At 44.0% G+C, this 22,534-nt stretch overlaps 1 protein-coding gene and 1 pseudogene across 1 annotated transcript in view; both read right to left on the reverse strand.

Annotated features, from left to right (window-relative positions):
* Positions 1–22,534, reverse strand: part of LOC141171898 (uncharacterized) — an 819,676-nt gene that overhangs the window by 547,593 nt on the left and 249,549 nt on the right. The window lies entirely within an intron of this gene.
* LOC141172901 (uncharacterized) overlaps positions 15,209–22,534 on the reverse strand; it is a 71,653-nt pseudogene continuing 64,327 nt past the window's right edge.

Raw genomic sequence — 22,534 nt, forward strand, 5'->3', positions numbered from 1 at the left:
GAGGGTAAAGTCGACGCATGATAAAGAAGGCGTATAACAGGGCTGAACCTACGTCCCGACAGCCTACTGTATGACAATGGAGACAAGAGATGTCATACTGAGCAAAGAAGATTTCCTACAAATTTCCACTCCCAGCTCCCTCGTCTTAGAGAGATACTGTCTCCATCATGGCGTATCTTGAAAGGTGACCCTGATATTTCGAGACATGTCTCTGATAAGCCATCTATTACTACTAGACGTTCCAAGAACCTTCGCGATTATTGGTTGGATCGCACTATGAGGGCTCTGGGGGTGGCACATTTTTGGATGGACAGGCTAGAAGGTGTGGATGTACTCCGTGTGGTCGGTGCGTGGCATGCCCCAATGTTCAACGCAGTAACACATTCTTTGGATCTGATAGATCAAAAATCTATAAGATCAATAAATGTATTACCTGTACCACAAAGAATGTGATATACTCTGCTACCTGCCCATGTGGGTTGATCTATGTGGGTATGACTGCCCGTCAGTTCAAAATTCGGATTCGCGAACACGTATTGGGAATTAGTGCTGCCGCCAACCACACGGACGCATCCACTCTCAAAACCGTGCCGCGCCATTTCAAAACTCATCACAAATGTGATGCCTCGCTCTTTAGGATTAAGGAGATTGATTCCATTGTACCTAATATACGGGGGGGGAATGGACAGAAATGAGCTCAGCTTGAGTCTCGCTGGATTTGGACCCTAAATACTCTTCATCCAAGAGGGTTGAATGAAAGTATTAGCTATGCACCCTTCCCCTGATCACCCATCACCCATAATTACTATTTATGTACAAACTGAGTACAATCCTAATCTGTCCATCAGTATTAGGTCTCGTGGTGGAACCTTGGCTTTAGTACTTCTATATGGTTTTAATTCATTTTCTTGTGTTGTTTAGGATCCCCCTTATCTGGGTTCACACTATCGCTCTGCACTATATATATATGGAACCGTTACAGCGGATTGACAAGCAGTATACTGTATATACAAAGAAAATAATTGCAGCTGCAGGATTTGAACTTTGCTCTATGTTGATGTTGGTTATGTCTAACAATAAAAAGTAATTTGATATATGCTATATGCTGACATTATTCATATGTTGATCCTGCGGGACCATTATTGTGATTTGTGTATGAGTATATGTATGGTCTACATGTTGGCCTTCTATGTTGTAATATTGATATCTTGCAGTCATTGGATGTGGATATTAATGCCATAATGAGATGTATATATGCCTACATTGCAGGATTGTCCATCTATGCTACGATCCAATGGTGTAATACAGTTGTTTAATTATATATAGATTTTTTCTGTAGTTACTATATAGTGACTGTATATATGCTCTCACTCGATATCTTGTATTACAGCTGTGCGGTTTCCGGATCTATGATGCGAGTGTGTGTCTGCTGGTTTTAGTTGTTCTTTATTTAACTGCTGCTATACAATGTCCCTATGTGCACAATTATGTATGTAGTAACTGTATTTGTATAGCGCTTACCCCTCTGTGTATTTTTGTGCATCACTGACCTTGTCCGCATGCGTGCTATCATTCCTAGACACTGGCCGGCTCTCTGTGTCCTGAGTGGCTCCCGACGTCTGGTCACGTGTGGCCTGCCGTCGGTCGTCATGTGACGCGGATGCCGCCTAGCGTCGCAGTCTCCATAGCTACGCATGTGTCACTTCCGGTCACTTCTGGTTTTCGGCATCTTGCGGCGCCGATAAAGTAAGGATCCTCTGGACATGTCCTTAAGCCCCTTGATGGAGGGACATCCGAAACGCGCGTCGGGGCTACAGCTCCATGTTTGCATTTCCTCATCACCGCCCCTGTGCCCTGACTGCTTACCCATAGGCTTCTCCTGTGACTAATACACTGGTTCGTATAGTGAGGGCCCTTATGGGCTCTATATTGTTGATACATGGCTATCATCATTATATATATCTACTATTAAGGGCATACTACGATACTATATGTATATATATATAGAAAAAACTAATATATTGGGCTATTGGTGAGAATTCACTTTGCAAATTTGCCATTATGTATTTTAAAATGCAGCACGTGGAGCTGTCGGTCTAAGGTTCACTCCTTTTGTACCTGTACCTTACCCCCTCTGTTATCATTCTTAACCTTCCTCTTGTGTTAGCTTTCTGTTACTCTTTCTTATGTTAACGGGTCGGTTTTGACCCGTGTCTTAAATCACCCCTAGGATACCCTAAAAACAGTTATTTATGATCCAATTTGTTTCTTACCTCTTAGTTACCTTGTTAGGGTTTCTCATCCATGGAAGGATTGATTTTAATATTTTTGTTGTGGCCCCCTGGGCCTTTAATAGAGAGCATACCCTTCATTTTCAATATAAAAAAATTGTCAAATGAATCTCAAGAGAATAATATAAACTTAAAAAAGTTTGTTATATTACCTGACTATTACTGAAGGGTTTTAGAACACATTTCTTAAATGTAAAAAAAAGTATACATATATATATTTTATATTATTAATAGTGTTGAGCGAACATGCTCGACACTGCTCGGTACTCGCCCGAGCATCACACTATTTGGGATGTTCGGCGAGCACCGAGCATTTCCGGGTTACTCGGGCGGGAGCTCGGGTCTCCGCCCTGCATGTTTGGCGCTTCTTTACAGAGCCAATGAACAAGCAGGGATTGCCAGCCAGTCACTGTAGTTCCGCAGCCATGTTGGTTGTGGGCATTACAGTGATTGGCTGGCCACACAGCGTCACCTCGAGTATTTAAAACCGGGCACCGCCATCTTGGACACAGTTGCTCCGGATCAGACCGTGTAGGGACAGCGCTGCTGATTTAGGGAGAGATATAAACTGCGAAATAGTTAGTGTAGGGTCTCTAAAGCCTGCCAAATCAAACAAACAGTCCTTCTCAGGACTAATATCCATCCCAGATATCAGGCAGGCAGGCTGTATAGGAGACGCAGTGGTTATACAAGCAAACGCTGCATTACAGTCCTGTGTGCTGCTCCTGTTGCTGAAATTGCTGGACTTAGCTCCAGGTCTCAGGGGACAGGAAAAATCCTTTTTTTTTTAATCTAAATCCTCTTTTTTTTTTCCTCCTTCACACTGCACAAATACCCGTCTTATTAACCTTTTGGTGCCCCCCCCCCTCCAAAAAAAAAAGCGTGTCTCTGATTTTTCAGACACAAATATATCTGTTGAAAATAGTCAGGTGTAGGCTAGAGAAACAGAAGTGTTGTTTTGCACTTCCACGGTTCAAACCTCTGTATTATCCACTTTTGGGCCATTTTTATCTAAAAAAAAAACAGTTTGAGTGTGTCGCTCACTGTTCAGCCGCAAATATATCTATTTAAAAAAGTCTGGTATACCCCAGTAAACAATAACTGTGGTTTTGCCATCCCACGGTAAAAAATCTCTACTATTCAGGTTTTGGTATTTTTTACATAAAGAAAAACAGTAGTGTCCCCTGACTGTTGTGACACAAAAATATATCTGTTGAAAATAGTCTGGTGTAGGCCAGACAAATCCCAGTGTGGTTTTGCTGTTCCATGTGTCAAATCTCTGTACTATCCAGTTTTGGGCCTTTGGTATCTAAAAAAAACACAGTTTGAGTGTGTCGCTCACTGTTCAGCCGCAAATCTATATATTTAAAAAAGTCTGGTATACCCCAGTAAACAATAACTGTGGTTTTGCCATCCCACGGTAAAAAATCTCTATTATTCAGGTTTTGGTATTTTTTACGTAAAGAAAAACAGTAGTAGTTTCTCCCTGATTGTTCAGATTGTTTAAAAGAGTCTTGTGTAGGCCAGAGAAATAGAACTGTGGTTTTCCTCTTCCACGGTTCTAATCTACTTTTTATTACCCTTTTTCCATTGATAGTGCAAGTGTAAGCTATTTTCCTTCCTTTACAATGGGCAAAGCGTGTGGCAAGGGACGTGGAAGTGGACGTTCTGGTGATGGTTCGTGCAGAGGACGGGGCCGTGGCCAAGGTGAAAATGTGCCACAACCAATAGCCACATCTTCTCGCTCCCACTTCTTGACCGAATTACTAGGGAAGCACAGAACAACACCAGTATTGAGAACTGATCGTATTGAGAACTGATCAGTGTGAACAGGTTATTAATTGGATAGCAGACAATACTTCCAGTTACCTGGGCACCACCACCTCCGGTCTGTCTTCCACACGGTCAACTCTTAGTAGCCGTGAGTCTCGACCGCATACTCCTCCTCACCCTGATGCTCCTTCCTCCCACCATGCCGAGTGTCGTCAGACAGCAAGTGATCCCACACTTGGACACTCTGAAGAGCTGTTCACTGGTCCATTTCCATATTTGGGCCCCTCGCCTGATACGCTTGAAGTGGTGGAAGAGGAGATCCCATGTTGCGATGCCCAATTATTTGAACAACCACGGCCACAGGAAGTCGACGCTGGCAATTTGTCACAAGAGGTGGACGATGACGAGACACAATTGCCAGGAAATGAGGAGGAGCATCGTGGAGCGCAAGTGGAAGAGGAGGAGGTGGTGGATGATCTAGTAACTGACCCAACGTGGCAGGAGGACAGGCAGAGTGAGGCCAGCAGCACACAGGGGGAGGGAGGCAGAGTACCCCAACAGGCAGGAATAAGCAGTGTGGTGGCCGCAGACAGAAGGGAGGCAACCGTTCCCCGTAACACCAACACGAGGGACGTTGCCAGTACAAGCGGTAGGTCTTCCAGAGTCTGGAATTTTTTTAAAGACTCTGCTGATAACCCCAAAAAGGCCATATGTTCCACCTGCCATGCCAGCATCAGCAGGGGTGACAAAACTACCAGCCTGACCACCACCAGCATAATCAGGCACATGGCAGCAAAGCACCCGACTTTGTGGGGCGAAACCCAGGGTCCACGACCAGTGTCAGCGGGTGTCACCACTGCTTCTTCCACTGTTGTGCGTGCAATAGAACCCCCTGTTGTGTGTATAAGGCAATCCCCTGTCCATACTGCATGTAAAGATGCCCCCTCCTCTCAGTCTTCACTTGTTATGGCAGTTTCTCAAGAAACAGCATCAACGTCCACGTCCCACCGCAGCATTCAATTGTCCATATCCCAGACCTTTGAACGAAAGCGTAAATTCGCAGCTAACGCCCCACCGGCCACAGTCCTAAATTCGCACATTTCATGACTGCTTGCGTTGGAAATGCTGCCTTTGAGGCTGGTGGAGACGGAATCCTCCCGCAATCTTATGGCGGTGGCCGTCCCTCGGTGCTCGGTCCCCAGTCGACACTATTTTGCCCGGTGTGCCATCCCCGCACTACACAAGCACGTGTCCGAAAGCATCTGCCGTGCCCTCAACAACGCAGTTACTGGGAGAGTCCACATGACAACGGACACGTGGACAAGTGCTTGTGGCCAGGGACGGTACATCTCTCTGACGGCAGACTGGGTAAACATAGTGGAAGCCGGGACCCAGTTGGACCTTGGGACGGAACACGTCCTCCCCACACCGAGGATTGCGGGCCCTATGTCAGTCATAGTTGCCCCCACAGTGTATAGCTCCTGCACATCATCCTCCTCCTCCTCCTCCTCATGTTCAGCCTCCATCTCAGATATCACCACATCAGTTACAAGCTGGAAGCACTGCAGTACTGCCTCTGCCAAGCGGCAACAGGCTGTGCTGAAACTCATAAGCTTAGGTGATAAACCTCACACTGCTTGTGAGTTGTGGACAGCTGTGAAAGAGCAGGCAGATCTGTGGCTGAGACCACTGAACCTACATCCCGGCATGGTCGTGTGTGACAATGGCCGTAACCTGGTGGCGGCTCTGAGGCGAGGTGAGATCACACACGTACCATGCCTGGCTCATGTGCTTAACCTCGTGGTTCAGCTGTTTCTTAAATCGTACCCCGAGTTGCCAGATCTGCTCGTGAAAATACGCCGCCTGTCAGCTCATTTTCGCAAGTCGGCTACAGCTTCCGCCGCCCTTGCTGTGTTGCAGCAGCGTTTGCAGCTTCCGGCACACCGACTGGTGTGTGATGTCCCCACACGTTGGAACTCTACCCTCCACATGTTGCAAAGGATTTGTGAGCAGAAGAGAGCAGTTGTGGAGTACCAGATGCAACAAGGCCGTCGATATTCAGGTCAGACTCCACACATAAGACCTCAGGAGTGGACCTGGATGTCTGACATATGTACCATCCTGACAAACTTTGAGGAGGCCACCAAGATGGTGAGTGGTGATGACGCCATCATTAGTGTCAGCATCCCACTTGTCTGTCTTTTGCAACGCTCTCTGCAGAGAATTAAAGAGGAGGCATTGCAGCCAGAGTATGATGAGATGGATCAAGAAGCCGTAGTGGGCGATTACACACAGCCCAGCCTCATCTCATCCCAACGTGCATTGGGGAACAATGTGGGAGAGGAGGAGGAGGAGGAAGAACAGGAGCTGCTATCATGCGCTATAGACGGTAGTACCTGTACACGTGTCATACCGTCGGTTCAGCATGGGTGGCCTGAGGACAGGGGGGAGGAGGAGGAGAGCATGGTCAGTCATCATCTTGGTGAAGACATGGAAATCTTGCCCGTTACCAGTCTGGCACGCATGGCTGACTTTATGTTACGCTGCCTTAACCGTGACCCTCGCGTTGTCAAAATGTTGGGTGACAGTCATTACTGGTTGGTGACACTTTTAGACCCCGCTACAAGGAGAACTTTCACTCTCTTATTCCTGAGGTGGAGAGGTCTACAAAAATGGGGCAGTACCAGAAGGCCCTTGCTGCAGAACTCTTAAAAAAATTCCCATCTGAACACGCTAGCGGCAGAGGTCACAGTTCGTTGCCCAACCAAGGTGTACAGGCGAGAGAGATGCAACTCCAATCCAGCAGAGGCAGGGGAACACTGTCAACGTTCTGGGACAGATTTCTGACACCCGCCCAGCTTACAGGCCCTGAGGCGCGGGGTAATCTCACAAGGAGTGGAAAGTTTCAAAAGATGGTGAGGGAGTACCTTGCCGACCGTACTCCGTGATTCCTCTGTGCCTTTTAATTATTGGGTATCCAAGCTGGACACTTGGAATGAACTCGCTCTGTACGCCTTGGAGGTCCTGGCCTGCCCTGCCGCTAGCGTGTTATCAGAGCGTGTTTTTAGTGCCGATGGGGGAATTATAACTGATAAGCGCACTCGCCTGTCAAATGACAATGCTGACAAGCTGACCCTTATCAAAATGAACAAGGGCTGGATTGGGCCAGACTTCTCATCACCACCAAATGACAGCAGAGTAACAAAGTCAAATCCACTGTGTTATTTCTGGAGGTGTATTCACATGCACCACTTCACACCCACACATGGGTATATGCTTCCTCATTTCGGCTGTTTTATGTTCTTCTCCTTATCCTCAGCCTCCACCACCACTATACCACCAGGGTGCCAGCATTGCTAGTTCCTCCGTCCTTATTTTTGTCAGCTTTTGCTCGGAAGGCATAGGCAAATACTATGGGATACCCACTCCCCAATAATGGGACTTATGTTTGTAATATGCTGTACTGCATGGCTCTTGTAAGGGGCATTGCAAGTTGCTCCGTCCTAATTTTTGGAAGCTTTTGCTTGGAAGGCATAAGCAAATACTATGGGAGACCCACTCCCCAATAATGGGACTTATGTTTGTAATATGCTGTACCGCATGGTTTTTGTAAGGGGCATTGCAAGTTGCTCCTTCCTAATTTTTGGAAGCTTTTGCTTGGAAGGCATAAGCAAATACTATGGGAGACCCACTCCCCAATAATGGGACTTATGTTTGTAATATGCTGTACTGCATGGCTCTTGTAAGGGGCATTGCAAGTTGCTCCGTCCTAATTTTTGGAAGCTTTTGCTTGGAAGGCATAAGCAAATCCTATGGGAGACCCACTCCCCAATAATGGGACTTATGTTTGTAATATGCTGTACTGCATGGCTCTTGTAAGGGGCATTGCAGTTCCTCATAATTTTTGGAAAGCCTTCCATTCACTGCTTAGGCCAACAGAGCACAGGAGACCTAGTTGCTATAAATGGAAAAAAAGGTTTAGTTAAGGCCCTCTGACCTCCATGTCATTTCCAAGGGGCATTGGAGTGCCTCGAAATTTTTGGTAGGCATTGCACTCACTGTATGCCGTATAACTGTGTAGCCTAACCGCTCCTTTTGTTACAGAAACATATCCTACAAGACATATCTGGTTGACTGGCCTGATATTGATGTGAATGGTCCCTGTTACTCCTGCTCTTTCTCCTTTGCCACTACCTCATCCATCATTTATCACCTGAAGCTTTGTTTTAACGGGAGTCATAGAACTTGGATAGTAGCAGGAAAACATCCAGCAATCCTCAGAGGAGGTAGGATATGCGCCAAAACGCTGACCACCTCAGGCCTAGCCGCTACTACATACATGCGCTTGCATTCCAAGAAAACAAAGCAGATGCTAACTTCTATCATCCTCATGCTCCTCACCTTGGCACTCTCAACTCCCCTGATGGAGAAGCCAGGGCCCACCGGAGGAGTCTGGTTGTCTGGTGGGCTCGGCCAATGCTGCCCTAAAGCAGGCCAGGCTAAGAAAAGTGTGGGAAAGGTTACCGGGACAAATATGGGTGGCTGGGGACCGAGTATGGACACCCGGCCGCCCCCTGGAGGCTGGGGAGCAAGCGGGGACATCCTTCCACCGGGAGGCTGGGGACTGAGTATGGATACCAGGCCACCGACGCAGCCATGGCGTGGTGGCCAGATTCCGCCTCCACATGCCTAAAAGGCCCAATTTAAAGTGCAAGCAAGCAAGCAGTATGGTATTGCAGCCTGGGGGTGGGTGGGTGGCAGGCTGCATACTTGCGCTTGCATTGCAAGGAATGGGAGAGGTACAATTGAACACTGCCCTGGGACAAGGACTTGAACGGGGATAGTTGCAAGTCTGCAATGACAGGTGCAGGGTGGGAGGCATCTTCGCATGTACCATGAACAGGGGTTTGGCATGCACACACTACAGCGGAATAGGCTCTCCTTCCCACTAAATGCACTGGGGAGGGCACAGGTAATGTTTTGGTATACGCGCTTAATCTTATGTATAAGGCACACCAGGACAAATAGGGGCGGCTGGGGAATGAGTATGGATACCTTTCTGCCGAATGAGCCATGAGGTAGTGGCCAGCTTCGGCCTCCTCCAAACTAAAAGGCCCCATTTCAAGTGCAAGCTAGCAGTATGGCATTGCAGTTTGGGGGTGGGTGGGTGGCAGGCTGCACACTTACACTTGCATTAAAATAAAACAAAGCAGATGCTAACTTCTGTCATCATCATCATGCTCCTCACCTTGGCACTCTCAACTCCCCTGATGGAAAAGCCAGGGCCCACCGGAGGAGTCTGGTTCTCTGGTGGGCTCGTCCAATGCTGCCCTAAAGCAGGCCGGGCTAAGAAAAGTGTGTGGGGGGATGTTCCAAGGAGAAATAGGGGCGGCTGGGGACCGTTTATGGACACCCGGCTGCCCCCAGGCGGTTGGGAACCGTGTATGGACACCCGGCCGCGGGGCGGCTGGAGACCGAGCATGGACACCCGGCCGCCTGGGGACTGAGTATGGATTCCAGGCCGCCAATGCAGCCATGACATGGTGGCCAGATTCTGCCTCCACATGCCTAAAAGGCCCAATTTCAAGTGCAAGCAAGCAAGCAGTATAGTATTGCAGCCTGGGGGTGGGTGGGTGGCAGGCTGCATACTTGCGCTTGTATTGCAAGGAATGGGGGAGGTACAATTGAACACTGCCCTGGGACTAGAACTTGCACAGGGATAGTTGCAAGTCTGCATCTTCTGATGCGGCAAGGATCACTTATGATGGGCACACTTTTAGACAGTGACCTGGGTGTCAGAGATGCTTCCAGGGGTCTTCCCCATGCTGTTCCCATGTCTTCTCAGCACTGTATGCATGTGTCACACAGCACATGGCCAGATAAGGTTGTAAAATGTTAAAATGACATTTCCCGGTGAATGCATTTGTCACAGTTGAAAGCAATACAAAAGTGCAAAAACGCATAAAAAATGCTACTTGTGAACATAGCCCAAGGTGTGGAGGAGTATTTTTGTTTTTGGTTATTTATTTTACCTTATACACAAGTCTTTACCCTGGAAAAGAAATTCCTTAACATATTTCACAGAAAAAAAGTTTCAGTTTCATTTTTGAACGTTTTATTGTGAGCCCGTAAAATTGGCTTAATTCCTCTGACCACGTTGTTGACAGCAGTGACCTGGGGGTCAGATATGCTTCCTGGGGTGATCCCCATGCTGTCCCCATGTCATTTGAGCACTGTCACTATCGTTTTGGGCACTTGTTAGGCTTTTAACCGGTTCCTGACCGCCCACTGTACATAAACGTCCGCGCTGCCTGGGCTCTGTGCAGCGCGGACGTTTAAAAACGGTGGGTGGTCTCGCAGCGCTCAGGACTCCCAGGGTCCTGCAAGCGCTGCGATTCCGGTGCAGAGCGTTAGCTCTGACAGGGAACATCATCGGGACCTGATTGGATCAGGTCCCAGTGATTTTAACCCTTTGCTGTCTTCTATATGCTGCGATCTATAGTGATCGCGGCATATAGGAGACAGCAGGAGGAGAGGGGGTCGTCTTACTTACCTCTCCGAAGACCTCTGTTTCCTTTCAGGACCTGGGGTTGCTATGGAAGCTGGAGGTCACATGACCGCCTCCAGCTCTGCCATATATGGTGTCCTGTCTGGCTCAGCCTGCAGCTAAGCCAGACAGGAGACTCTGACTGAAACAGTCAGGGAAGATCTCATGTAATGTAATATATGTCTATTACATTATATGAGATCAGTGATCAGAAAAATAAAAATTAGTGTCCCATACAGGGACTAAGTAAAAATGTAAAAAAAAGTAAAAAAAAAAGTTTTTAAACTGTTAAAAAAAATAATCATAAAATAAATAAAAATAAACAAATAAAATATTAAACCAATAAATCCGTATATTTTTACAAAACCAAAAAAAGAACACATATTTGGTATCGCCGCGTCCAAAACAACCCGAGCTATAAAATTGTCACACTAATTAACTCCTTCTGTGCACACCGTAATAAAAATAAATAAAAAAACGGAGCAAAAAAATATGCTTTTTCATCATATCGCCAAACAAAAAGTGGAAAAAAATGCGATCAAAAAGCAAAATAGAAATAAAAATGGTACAGCTGAAAACATCATCTTGTTCCGCAAAAAACAAGCCGCCATACAGATCCATCAGCCGAAAAATAAAAAAGTTATAGTGCTCAGAATAAAGCAATGCAAAAAAAATATTTTTTCTATAAAATTGTTTTATTGTGTAAAAGCGCCAAAACATAAAAAAAAATACAGTAAGTGTAGTATCGGTGTAAACGTACTGACCCGAAGAATAACGCTGCCTGATCACTTTTACCACACGCAGAACGGCATAAGGAAAAAAACTCAAAGAACAATTCCTGAATTGTTGGTTTTTGTTAATTTTACCTCCCAAAAAACGGAATAGAAAGCGATCAAAAAATGTCCCGTACCCAAAAATGGTACCAATAAAAATGTCAACTCGTCCCGCAAAAAACAAGCCGTCACATGACTCTGTCGGCCGAAATATAGAAAAATTATAGCTCTCAAAATATGGTGATGCAAAAACTAGATTTTGCAAAAAAAAAGCGTCTTTTAGTGTGTGACAGCTGTCAGTCATAAAAACCAGATATAAATCTGGTATCTCTGTAATCGCACCGACCCAAAGAATAAAGTAATCTCATCACTTATACCGCACGAGGAGCGGCGTAAAAAATAAATAAAACCAATTCTTCACCTGCTACTGATTTGTTTATTATGTCTCCGAAAGATTGCAGTAAGGCTCTGCTCACATTTATCCTGCGCTCTGCGCTGAGCGCTTACACCAGAGTTTCCATGTAAATCTCTGAAATACGTGATTCAGCCAGAACCCATGACGGAAGATTCCCTGTAATGAGGCAGATGGAGGCACTGTGGATGCCGTCTGGCCTGTGATCCCACGGTGTCATTTGTTTTAGGCGTGCATAAAAGTGCGGTTGGCCACAGTTTTGTGCACTTCTGAAAAAAAGGACACCGCTAAACAGAGGCCAGACGGAGTCCAGAGTAACTCTGCTGCCTCATTACAGTAAATGGATCCTGCAGGGGTTTCATCTGAATTATATCACTTGGAAATTTAGATGAAAACCCCGATGTAAGTGCTCAGCCTAGAGCGCCGGATAAATGTTACATAAAATGTTCCCAATAAAAGCTTCAACTCAGTCCTCAAAAAAAGCTAGTCCCCACTCAGGTCCGTCATCTGTTAAAAATATAAGGGACTTCCAAGTTACTGGTAGCAGAAAGGCTCTGGAAAAGCGAAATGGCCCTTGCCCCCCAAAAGAAATTCAAAAAATTTTGTGCTCCCAAATCCAAATGCCTATTCTACAATAATTTGTTCTCCAATTGTCAAATAGCACTCCGTCCCCCCCAGATCTCGCCATATGGCTGAGCGGTACGATACAGCCACATATGGGGTATTGCCACTTTTAGAAGAAATTGTGTGACACATTTCGGCACCATTTTTACCCATTGCCCTGTGTGAAAATGTAAAATCTGAGGGTAAAACATTTTTTTGTGGTAAAAATATAATTATGCTTTTTTCACTGTCCAATGGTATAAATTTAAAAATTAAAAAATACTCACTATTTCCCTAGATGAATTCCTTGAGAGGTGTAGTTTACAAAGTGGGGTCACTTGTGGGGGTTTCTGCTGTTTCGGCATGTCAGGGACTCTTCAAATGTGACATGGTGTCTGCTGCCTATCCCAGCCAACATAGCGCGCCTTTCTCTTCCGAACCCTGCCGTACACCAAAGCAGTGGTTTTCCCCCACATATGGGGTATCGGTGTACTCAGGAGAAATTGCACAACAAATTTCATGGTGCAATTTTTCCTATTACCCTTATGATAATGCAAAATTAAGGGATGAAAAATGTTTTTGTGGGAAAAATGTGAAAATGTTATTTTTACAGCTCAATATTATAAACTTCTGTGAAGCAGCTGGGGGTTCAGGGTGCTCACCACACATCTAGATAAGTTCCCTAAGGAGTCTAGTTTCCAAAATGGTGTCACTTGTGGGGGGTTTCCACTGATTAGGCACATCAGGAGCTCTCCAAACGCAACATGGCGTCTGCTAATTATTCAGACAAATTTTATATTCAAAAAGTCTAATGGCGCTCCTTCCCTTCCGAACCCTGCAGTGCGCCCAAACAGTGGTTTTTCCTCACATATGGGGTATCAGCACGCTCAAGAGAAATTGCACAAAAAAATTTGGGGTCCATTTTTTCCTGTTACCCCTGTGAAAATAGAAAAAATTGGGTCTAAAGTAACATTTTTGTGAAAAAAAGTTAAATGTTAATTTTTTTCTTCCACATTCCAAAAATTCCTGTAAAGCACCTGAAGGGTTAATAAAGTTCTTGAATGTGGTTTTGAGCACCTTGAGGGGTGCAGTTTTTAGAATCGTGTCACTTTTTGGTATTTTCTGTCATAAAGACCCCTCAAAGTGATTTCAAATATGATGTAGTCCCTAAAAAAATGTTTTTGTAAATTTTGTTGGAAAAATGAGAAATCGCTGGTCAACTTTTAACCCTTATAGCTCCCTAACAAAAAAAATTTTTCGGTCCAAAATTGTGCTGATGTAAAGTAGACATGTGGGAAATGTTATTTATTAACTATTTTGTGTGACATATCTCTCTGATTTAAGGGCATGAAAATTCAAAGTTAGAAAATTGCAAAATTTTCAAAATTTTCGCCAAATTTCTGATTTTTTCACAAATAAATGCAAGATATATCGAAGAAATTTTACCACTATCATGAAGTACAATATGTCACGAAAAAACAGTCTCAGAATCAGGGGAATACGTTGAAGCGTTCCAGAGTAATTACCTCATAAAGTGACAGTGGTCAGAATTGAAAAAATTGGCCCGGTCACGAAGGCAAAAACAGGCTCTGGTGCGAAGTGGTTAAAAGACTGCCGGGGGTGCCACCGCAAAAATGCTCGGGTCTCCCATAGACTAACATTGGGCTCGTTGCTCGGGTCGAACACCAGAGTATCACGGCGAGCTCGGCCTGAGCTTCGAGCACCCGAGCATTTTAGTACTCGATCAACACTAATTATTAACTCTAGTAACATCTATGGTGTTACGGGTCAATTTTGACCCATATCTAACTACTTTATGAAAAAGGCAAAAAACAGATTTTTTTTTTATAGAACTTTAATACAAATAAAAGATGAAAGTTATATTAACATTAATAGCAATAATAATAAAAAGTAGCTTTTCTAGGTCAAACAAACAAACAACAATCAATCAAGCAAATCAACAGAAATCAAGTACTAGTTTTTAGATGCATTAGTATTTAGATGCATGTGTGGCAAAAAGTGACACTTTTGTATGTTCTTTGCAGAGGTATTTTTTTGCAGCCGAAGCACGATGTGTTTGTCTTTCTGTCCTTATTGCTAGGGCAGACCTGACACCTCTTTCTTTTAGAATCAGGTGGTCTCACTGGGGTTGTGGCTGTTGTGGTTGATGTTGAGGCAGGCCTGTTTGAGGAGGATGCTGGTGATAATGCTCTTTGTGTTGCTGTGGGTGTGGACGAAGCACTTGTTGAGCTCTGGAGTTGTCGGACCAAGGCTGCAGCGGCTGGGTCTCGGGGCACTCGTTCCCTTTGGTCAATGTGCGCCTTGACAAGGGATCTTCCTAGTTCCTCAAGAAACATCCTCCGCTTGTGTTTTTTCTTTGAATTCCATCCTTGGTGAATGTGGGTCCACAACACAAATGAATTGCATGCTGACACATCAAGGATGTTGTAAAATACAACCATTGGCCATCTCCTAGTCATTCGCTGGCAAGTGTAGGTGGCAGTCAGCTTGTCCAGGTTGTCCACTCCTCCTTTGTTTTTGTTATAGTCCAGGATGATTCTGGGCTTTTTGTCACTTCCTGATGACACAGCTGCATCTTTGTGAAGTGTGGACATCAGTACCACATTCCGTCGTTTTTTGGGGCAGTATGAAACAGCAGTGGTGGTGTCTGTAAAAACAAACTTTGAGGAAAGTGGAGCCCTGTCCTTCATCTGCAACAATTCAGCGGGCAGCTCAGGCTTGTTTTTTTTCACTGTGCCCACCATGGTGATTTTCCTCCTGAGAAGTTCTTGTCCAAGGTCATAGCTGGTCAAAAAATTGTCACAAGTAATGTTGTGACCCTGCAGTCCAGTAGTCATATCGAGGATTACACGTTTTCCTTGTTTTTTTTTCAGGGATGCCGCTTGCAGACTTGCCTGTGTAAATCTGTAGATTTCATGCATAGCTAGTTTTTGCATCACAGGCTGCCCAAATTTTTATGCCGTATTTGCCTGGCTTACTTGGCATGTATTGCCGGAAGGGGCATTTTCCGCGAAAAGGGAGAAAACGTTCGTCTACTGTCACCTCTGGCCCTGGGTTGAACATCAGTGGAAGGAGCTGCACCCATTTCTCCCAAACTTCCCTGATGGGAGCAAGTTTGTCATATTTTGTTCTGGTGTCTCTGTTGTCAAATCTGAGGACTCTTGATATCATTTGAAAATTTTGAAGTGACATTGTTGCCCGGAAAATATTCCTGCCCGTCGATGCGTCCCAGAGACTATCAGTGGCCTCATTGCAGGATTTGTACACTCCAGCAAGGAGAAGAACACCAATGTAGGCATCCAGGACATCATCATGAAGGTCATTCCACATGTTGCTGTGAACATTTTTTCCTTCAAGGTTTGTCATAGCAATAATGACTTTTTTTATTGACAATGGCATAAACAGATCAAAACATGACTTGATGTCACTTACTCTTGTCACAGCAAACCTTGTGATCCCAGGGGTCATTTTTATGACATTTGCAGCATCGGCCCTGCCATGTACATCTGGAGGTACTGAGCTCCAACTGATCTTGCCACTTTTGGATTTGAATCTTTCAGCGGGAGCAGCTTCAGCACCAGTGACCTCCTCATCAGACTGATCAGAACTGTCTGTGTCTTCCGGTTGATACTCCACATCATCTTCCTCCTCAGAAACCTGTTCATCTGTATCAGTTTGCTGCTGTGTGTCCTCTGATTCATTATCATCTAAGATATAATCCAGAATTTGGCTTACATCAAATCTTCTCCTCATTGTTGCATGTGTAAACTGGAGATGTATACTCTGCAAAGTACCAACTCTAAGCTGATTTGGCCATACATGCCTGGACATGTCCCTAACTCAAGTTGTTGGAGGTAGAGCTGGCTGTGGGCTGTTGGTTTATATTGTGTTTATGAGTTCAGTTTTGAGACTTTTTATTGTTTTTTTACTCTTATATTAGACCTGGGTCGAAAATTGACTCCAACAACACAAATGTTATAATTTTAATAAGAGCATTTTTACAATTTAGTAAAATAGTTTTATTTATTGTATTTTGTTTAAAAATAAATTCCTGAAAAAGTCAAAAAGTCTTGATGCAATAAACAAATGTATGTAGAATTTGTACGCATTTAAAACCTAAAACGGGTCGGTCACGACCCTAACACAAGAGGAAGGTTAACAAAATGTGTTCTCTTGTTAAAACATTTCCCACATTCCGAACATAAAAAAGGCTTCTCCCCTGTGTGAATTCTTTGATGATTAACAAAATATGATTTCTGGTTAAAACATTTCCCACATTCTTGGCAGGAAAAAGGTTTCTCCCCTGTATGGGTTCTTTGATGTATAACAAAATATGATTTCTGGGTAAAACATTTTCAACATTCTGAACATGAAAATGGCTTATCCCCTGTGTGAGTTCTCTGATGTGTAACGAGAGATGATTTTGTTGTAAAACATTTCCCACATTCTGAACATGAAAATGGCTTCTCCCCTGAGTGAGTTCTCTGATGTGTAACGAGAGATGATTTTGTTGTAAAACAATTTTCACATTCTGAACATGAAAAAGGCTTTTCCCCTGTGTGGGTTTTATGGTGGCTATTAAGATGCACTTTCCGGTTAAAACATTTCCCACATTCTGAGCATGAAAACGGCTTCTTCCCTGTGTGCGTTCTATGATGCTTATCCAAATCTGATTTCTGGCTAAAACATTTCTCACATTCTGAACATGAAAATGGCTTTTCCCCTGTGTGAGTTCTTTGGTGCTTAACAAATTGTGATTTCTGTGCAAAACATTTTCCACATTCTGTACATGGAAAAGGCTTCTCCCCTGTGTGAGTTCGAAGATGTGTTACAAGAGTTCATTTCTCTGTAAAACATTTCCCACATACTGAACATGAAAATGGCTTCACTCCTGTGTGAGTTCTCTGATGTTTGCTAAGACTTGATTTCTCTGCAAAACATTTACCACATTCTGAACATGAAAAAGGCTTCTCCCCTGTGTGAATTCGAAGATGTGTAACAAGAGATAATCTCACTGTAAAACATTTCCCACATTCTGAACATGAAAATGACTTCTCCTCTTTGTGACTTCTCTGGTGACTAACAAGATTTGATTTCTTGTTAAAACATTTCCCACACTTGGGACAAAGAAATCTATTCTCTGCTGTGTGAATTTTTTGATGTTTAAGAAAAGACTTTTCAAGGAGAAAGCTATTTCCATGTTCTGAACGTGAAAATGGCTTCTTTGCTTTAGTATCAGTTTGTTTTTTAATGCTTATTTTGTGAGTTTGATTTTCCTTAGTAGTCGGTAATGAATCAGAAGACAGGACCTGTTTCATAGGATCAGATGACAGATCTTTGTTGGGAAGGGATGATGGTAAATCTGGAGTAATGGCATTCACTTCAATTGTATCCTGTGGGATCTCAAGATCATCTGATTTAAAAATTGAAGATGTCATCTGTCCCTCTGATCTCCTGGTACAGTCACCTGCCAAGAATAAATCCTATTATTTTTGAATAAAATATCCTTGAAATTTATATTTTTGAACATTTCTACTTAAACTGTTCGTACAAATGGCAAGTTATATAAAAATATTGAATTATTCACCAGGACAATGACAGTTCACAGTCTAATAGAAAATCTCATAGCATGAACCAGTGGAGCGTCGTGTTCAACTGTTTGTTCATTCTGCCCCCCAAATATGGAGTAAAATCCACCAAACAATGTTATGTAGATGAAAATAATACCAATAAAAACTTCTACTCATCCATAAACCAATCCAGCAATATCCGCTCTCCCAAAGTCAAATCTCCTCCTCTCTTCTGAGCCTTGCAGTGCACCCAAACCACATTTAGCCTCCATTTATTTGGCATTACTATAGTGAGAAGAACCCTCTTCATTTACGGTGTGTGTCTCCTGGAGCACAATCTGGGCACTATGTGTTGGGGAATAAAATGGCATATTTAAAATTTTTCACTCTCCAACATCCAGTGCCTGTTGAATCAAAATAGTCACTACACCTATTAATTGAGGGTTATAATTTCCAAAATGCAGTCACTTTATGGGGATTTCTATTGCTCTGGTTTTCTGACATTTTGTCATATTAGGGCTTCTGCAGTTGGTGTGTCCATTTACTTTGGGATCTGCGCCTGCGACGTCTGCTTCTGTCACCAGGCGCCGTCTTATTCATCCTGCAGGCGGCGCTCGCTGGTGATGGAGGAGACATCAGAACCAGAAGCTCTGGGCGGCGCAGGCTCTGTCCAGCCAATAAGATTAGGGTTCCTGAGACCTGTAGTACCATCCAGTCTGGCGGTATGGGTGTGTGTGCTGTCCAGCTGGAGTAATCTGCTCCCTGCTTCAGCCATTTGGAAAGCACCGCACCCTGCTAAAGCTGGAAGCATATTGCCGGAAGCTGCCAGATATAGCCTTGTTCTCCTCTGGTTCAGTCCTCTGTGATCAGCTCCCGGCTTGTGTATTTGTTTCCTGTTGTGACCTCGGCCCGTTTACTGACTACTCTTGTGTCTTCTGATCTTGTATTTTCTCTGTCCTCCTGGTTCTGACCCGGCTACCTGACTATTCTTCTTCCCATCTCACTCCACAGAACAGCAGGTAACACCGTGGCCCAAGCCTAGGGGTCTCTGTGTAAGTCCAGATCCATGTAGAGGGGTTAAAGAATGAGGGTTAAGGCAATACTTGAAATCTGGAAAACGGGGTAGATAGCACCAAGCCTGTTTGTGGTGGCCATGTTTTGAGCTGCCAGGTGACCATGAACAGCGCCCCCAATACATTGTGTCTGTAAATTATTCCAGCAAGATCTGCATTGAAATATCTCAAAGGTGCCCCTTCCCTTCTTATCCTGCCATGTGCCCAGACAGTAGTGTACAACCGTATATAGGGGACTGTCAGATTCAAGAGAAGTTGGAAATAATTTGTAAGGTCCATTTGTTTCCTATTATCCTTTGTGAAGAATTCCAAAGTTATCACCACATAAAGTGACACACGTCAGATTTGAAAAATACAATGGGGCCGGATTAGGGACACAAAACTGGCTGCGGGAAGGGGTTAAATCAGAGTATTTTGGGCACTAATTACTGTAGTCAAAAACTGTGAGTATAGACAGTAACACATCTACTGAAATGATGGAACTGAACAGTCTTCTCAGTAAATAGTGAGTAACTAGTGGTGAAACCTCTCTGGGGTAATTAGAGTCTGGGGCTCGGTGGCTCTTCATCATCTAAACTATCGTAAGGGACAATATTTCCTGTCAGATAAATTTCAAGAAGAAATATTAGACATTCAAAGAGAACTTTTTATAATATTGCAGAGCTGAGGTGTTTAGCTTAGAGAGATATCATGGCACAGGCGTAATGTTTTTTTTATGTAGTTTATTGCAATCCTGTTTGAAGTTAGTCAGTTTTAAAAGAAATTGAAAAGTATATAAGGAAACTCTGTTATTATTGTACAGAAATTCACACTTGGCCCTCACTGCACATTTAATATTGTCGATTATAAAAGTGAAGTTTGGCCAGAAAGACTGGACCTGGTCTTGTAGGCACCATATGAGAACATTCAGCAGCACAGAAGGGAGAGAAGGTAGATTCATCCAATAAGATATCAGGGATCTAGGAAGCCAACACCATCATTACCCTCCGCTTTCTCTTAGCGGTCCAGCACAATATTTTATTATATTTTATCCTAAGCCCAGGGGTAGGTGGGTCTTCCAGGTTGTAAGATCTGTAGAAAAGGTCTTTCAATGCCCAAAGTCATTTGAACAGTTTTTGGTGGAGAAGAATATTGTGGGCTAGAGGAAAATTGGTGATCACACAATTGTGATACGGTCAGGATACACCACCGATAAAGCAACAGCAGCCGGTGACTGAGACGTCTCTGTGACTTCTCTGCATTTCAAGGTTAGTACTCACCTGGGCAGTTATCTGTAGGAATCTCCTCTTTACACCGCTCATCACCCCTCACATATGTCTCTGTAGTATTAATATGGGTCAGATCTTCACCCTGAAACAAATATTGTAAAAGTCACAGACAGATGGAGAAGTCCCATCTATGATCAGCTCTAATCCTGTTATCTCCACCGTTCTCATTACACATGTATAAAACATATAATACTGGTGGATAAAACAAGACTGAGCACAAGACCTTCACAGCCGTCTACACATCATAGGGGAGATCTCATGACATCTTCTCTCCATCTACCTGATGATCCTGAGGAACATTGGGATCTTCTTGTTTACAGTCCTGTGGAGGAAGAGGACGGGGACATCTCTCTGGTGTTGTCCTCTTACTGGATAGATCTGGGGAAAACACATATAGGGACTGAATTCATTCTTTACATACAGATAATTATAGGCCGTGTGTATTTAGTCCTGTCTATTACCTGGTGATGTGAGGGGCTGGGGAACCTCCATCATGACGTTCTTGTACAGATCTTTGCGTCCTTCTAAATACTCCCACTCCTCCATGGAGAAATAGATGGCGATATCCTGACACCTCATAGGAACATGACACATACAATGATACCGTCATCCCCTCGATCCCTCCATAACGTTACTGTATATATAATGTCCCAGCATTCCCAGCAGTGTCACCTCTCCAGTCAGGAGCTCAATCATCTTGTAGGTGAGTTCTAGAATCTGGTCATTGATGTTCTTATGTATGAGGGGGTGAGGTGGAGGCCCCGTGATTGGGCGCTTGGGTCTTCCCCATTCCTCAGACACAGGGTCCTGACAGCGCTCACTAGAGGTCTTCTTCACTACTGTGTAATCCTGGTTATGGAGAGACACATTAATAAATCTCACTACAGACATTTCCAGAGTCCTCACCTCTCCAGTTCTGTCCATCTGTAATTCCAATAGATAAGAATGATGTAATGTGACGTCATCAGAATCTCTCACCTCTCCAGTAAGCCGGAAGAGGATCTCTAGGGTGAGGTGTAATATCCTCTCCGCCATCTTGTCTCTGCCCATGTCCATCTTTGATGGGTAAATCAGGAAAATTCTGTTACATAGAAGATATCCACTGAGAGGATACAATACTGTAGAGAGAAGAAGATGAGCCGATGTAACATCATAAAAATCCTGTATAATAATACAATTACTGCAGATAATAAGGGAAACATATGAGATTTATTATTTTAAAGTATTTAGTTTTCTTCTATACATCAAACTAATAAAACCTATATATTTTAGGCTACAGACAAGAAGCAGTTTCTTCCTCGGAGTCGGCAGCTGAACACGTTTCTCATAGACACATCGTCCATAACACTAATTCTCGAATCATTTACTGACACTGGAATCGGTAATGGATTCCACATTCCTCTATTCCTCCTCATCTAGTGAGGAAGGACCCCCAACAAGGCGCCTTAGGACCTAGGCAATCTCTTCCGCAATCAATCTCATATGGCCTGCACCCCCCAAAAATGATCAGCCTGATATTCTGGATTTCATCGGAAGCTGAGGAATCCAATTTGCTGTTACACGCCTCACTGAAATTGACTTTTTCAAATTATTTTTCAGAGAGGAAATAGTAAATCTTATGGTGGCCCAGACAAATTTGTATGCCCATCCATTTTTTAATCAAAATCCCACGTCAGCATATGCCAGGTGGACCCCTGTAAATGAAGCAGAGATTAGGACATTTTGGAGCATGGTTCTGCATATGGGCATAGCTAGAAAACCAGAGATTCGGCAATACTGGAGTACTGATATTCTCTACAGCACACTGGTATTCTGTTTGGCTATGGAAAAAATGTTTGCATTAGGCCCCAGCCCCACTATCAGTATTTGGTCAGTATTCGGTCAGTATTTTTTCTCAGGAGTGGGACCCAAAACCAGGTGAGGAACAATCCAAGAAAAGGTATAATAGAAACAAGTCACCAATTCTGCATTTATCACCCACTCCTGGTTTTGGCTCCCACTCCTGAGAAAAAATACTGACCGAATACGGATAGTGGGGCCGTGGCCTTATAGTGATAATGCGCTGTGTCCTCCTGAGACGATCCTAACTTTGACACTTCTAGACCCACGCTACAAGGAGAACTTTCTATCTCTTATTCATGCGGCGGACAGGTCTACAAAAATGGGGCAGTACCAGGATGCCCTTGTTGCAGAACTATTAAAA

Source organism: Phyllobates terribilis, unplaced genomic scaffold (genome assembly GCF_046119375.1).
Source record: "Phyllobates terribilis strain yellow unplaced genomic scaffold, ASM4611937v1 Scaffold_12__6_contigs__length_324123572, whole genome shotgun sequence".
NCBI classification, from domain to species: domain Eukaryota; kingdom Metazoa; phylum Chordata; class Amphibia; order Anura; family Dendrobatidae; genus Phyllobates; species Phyllobates terribilis.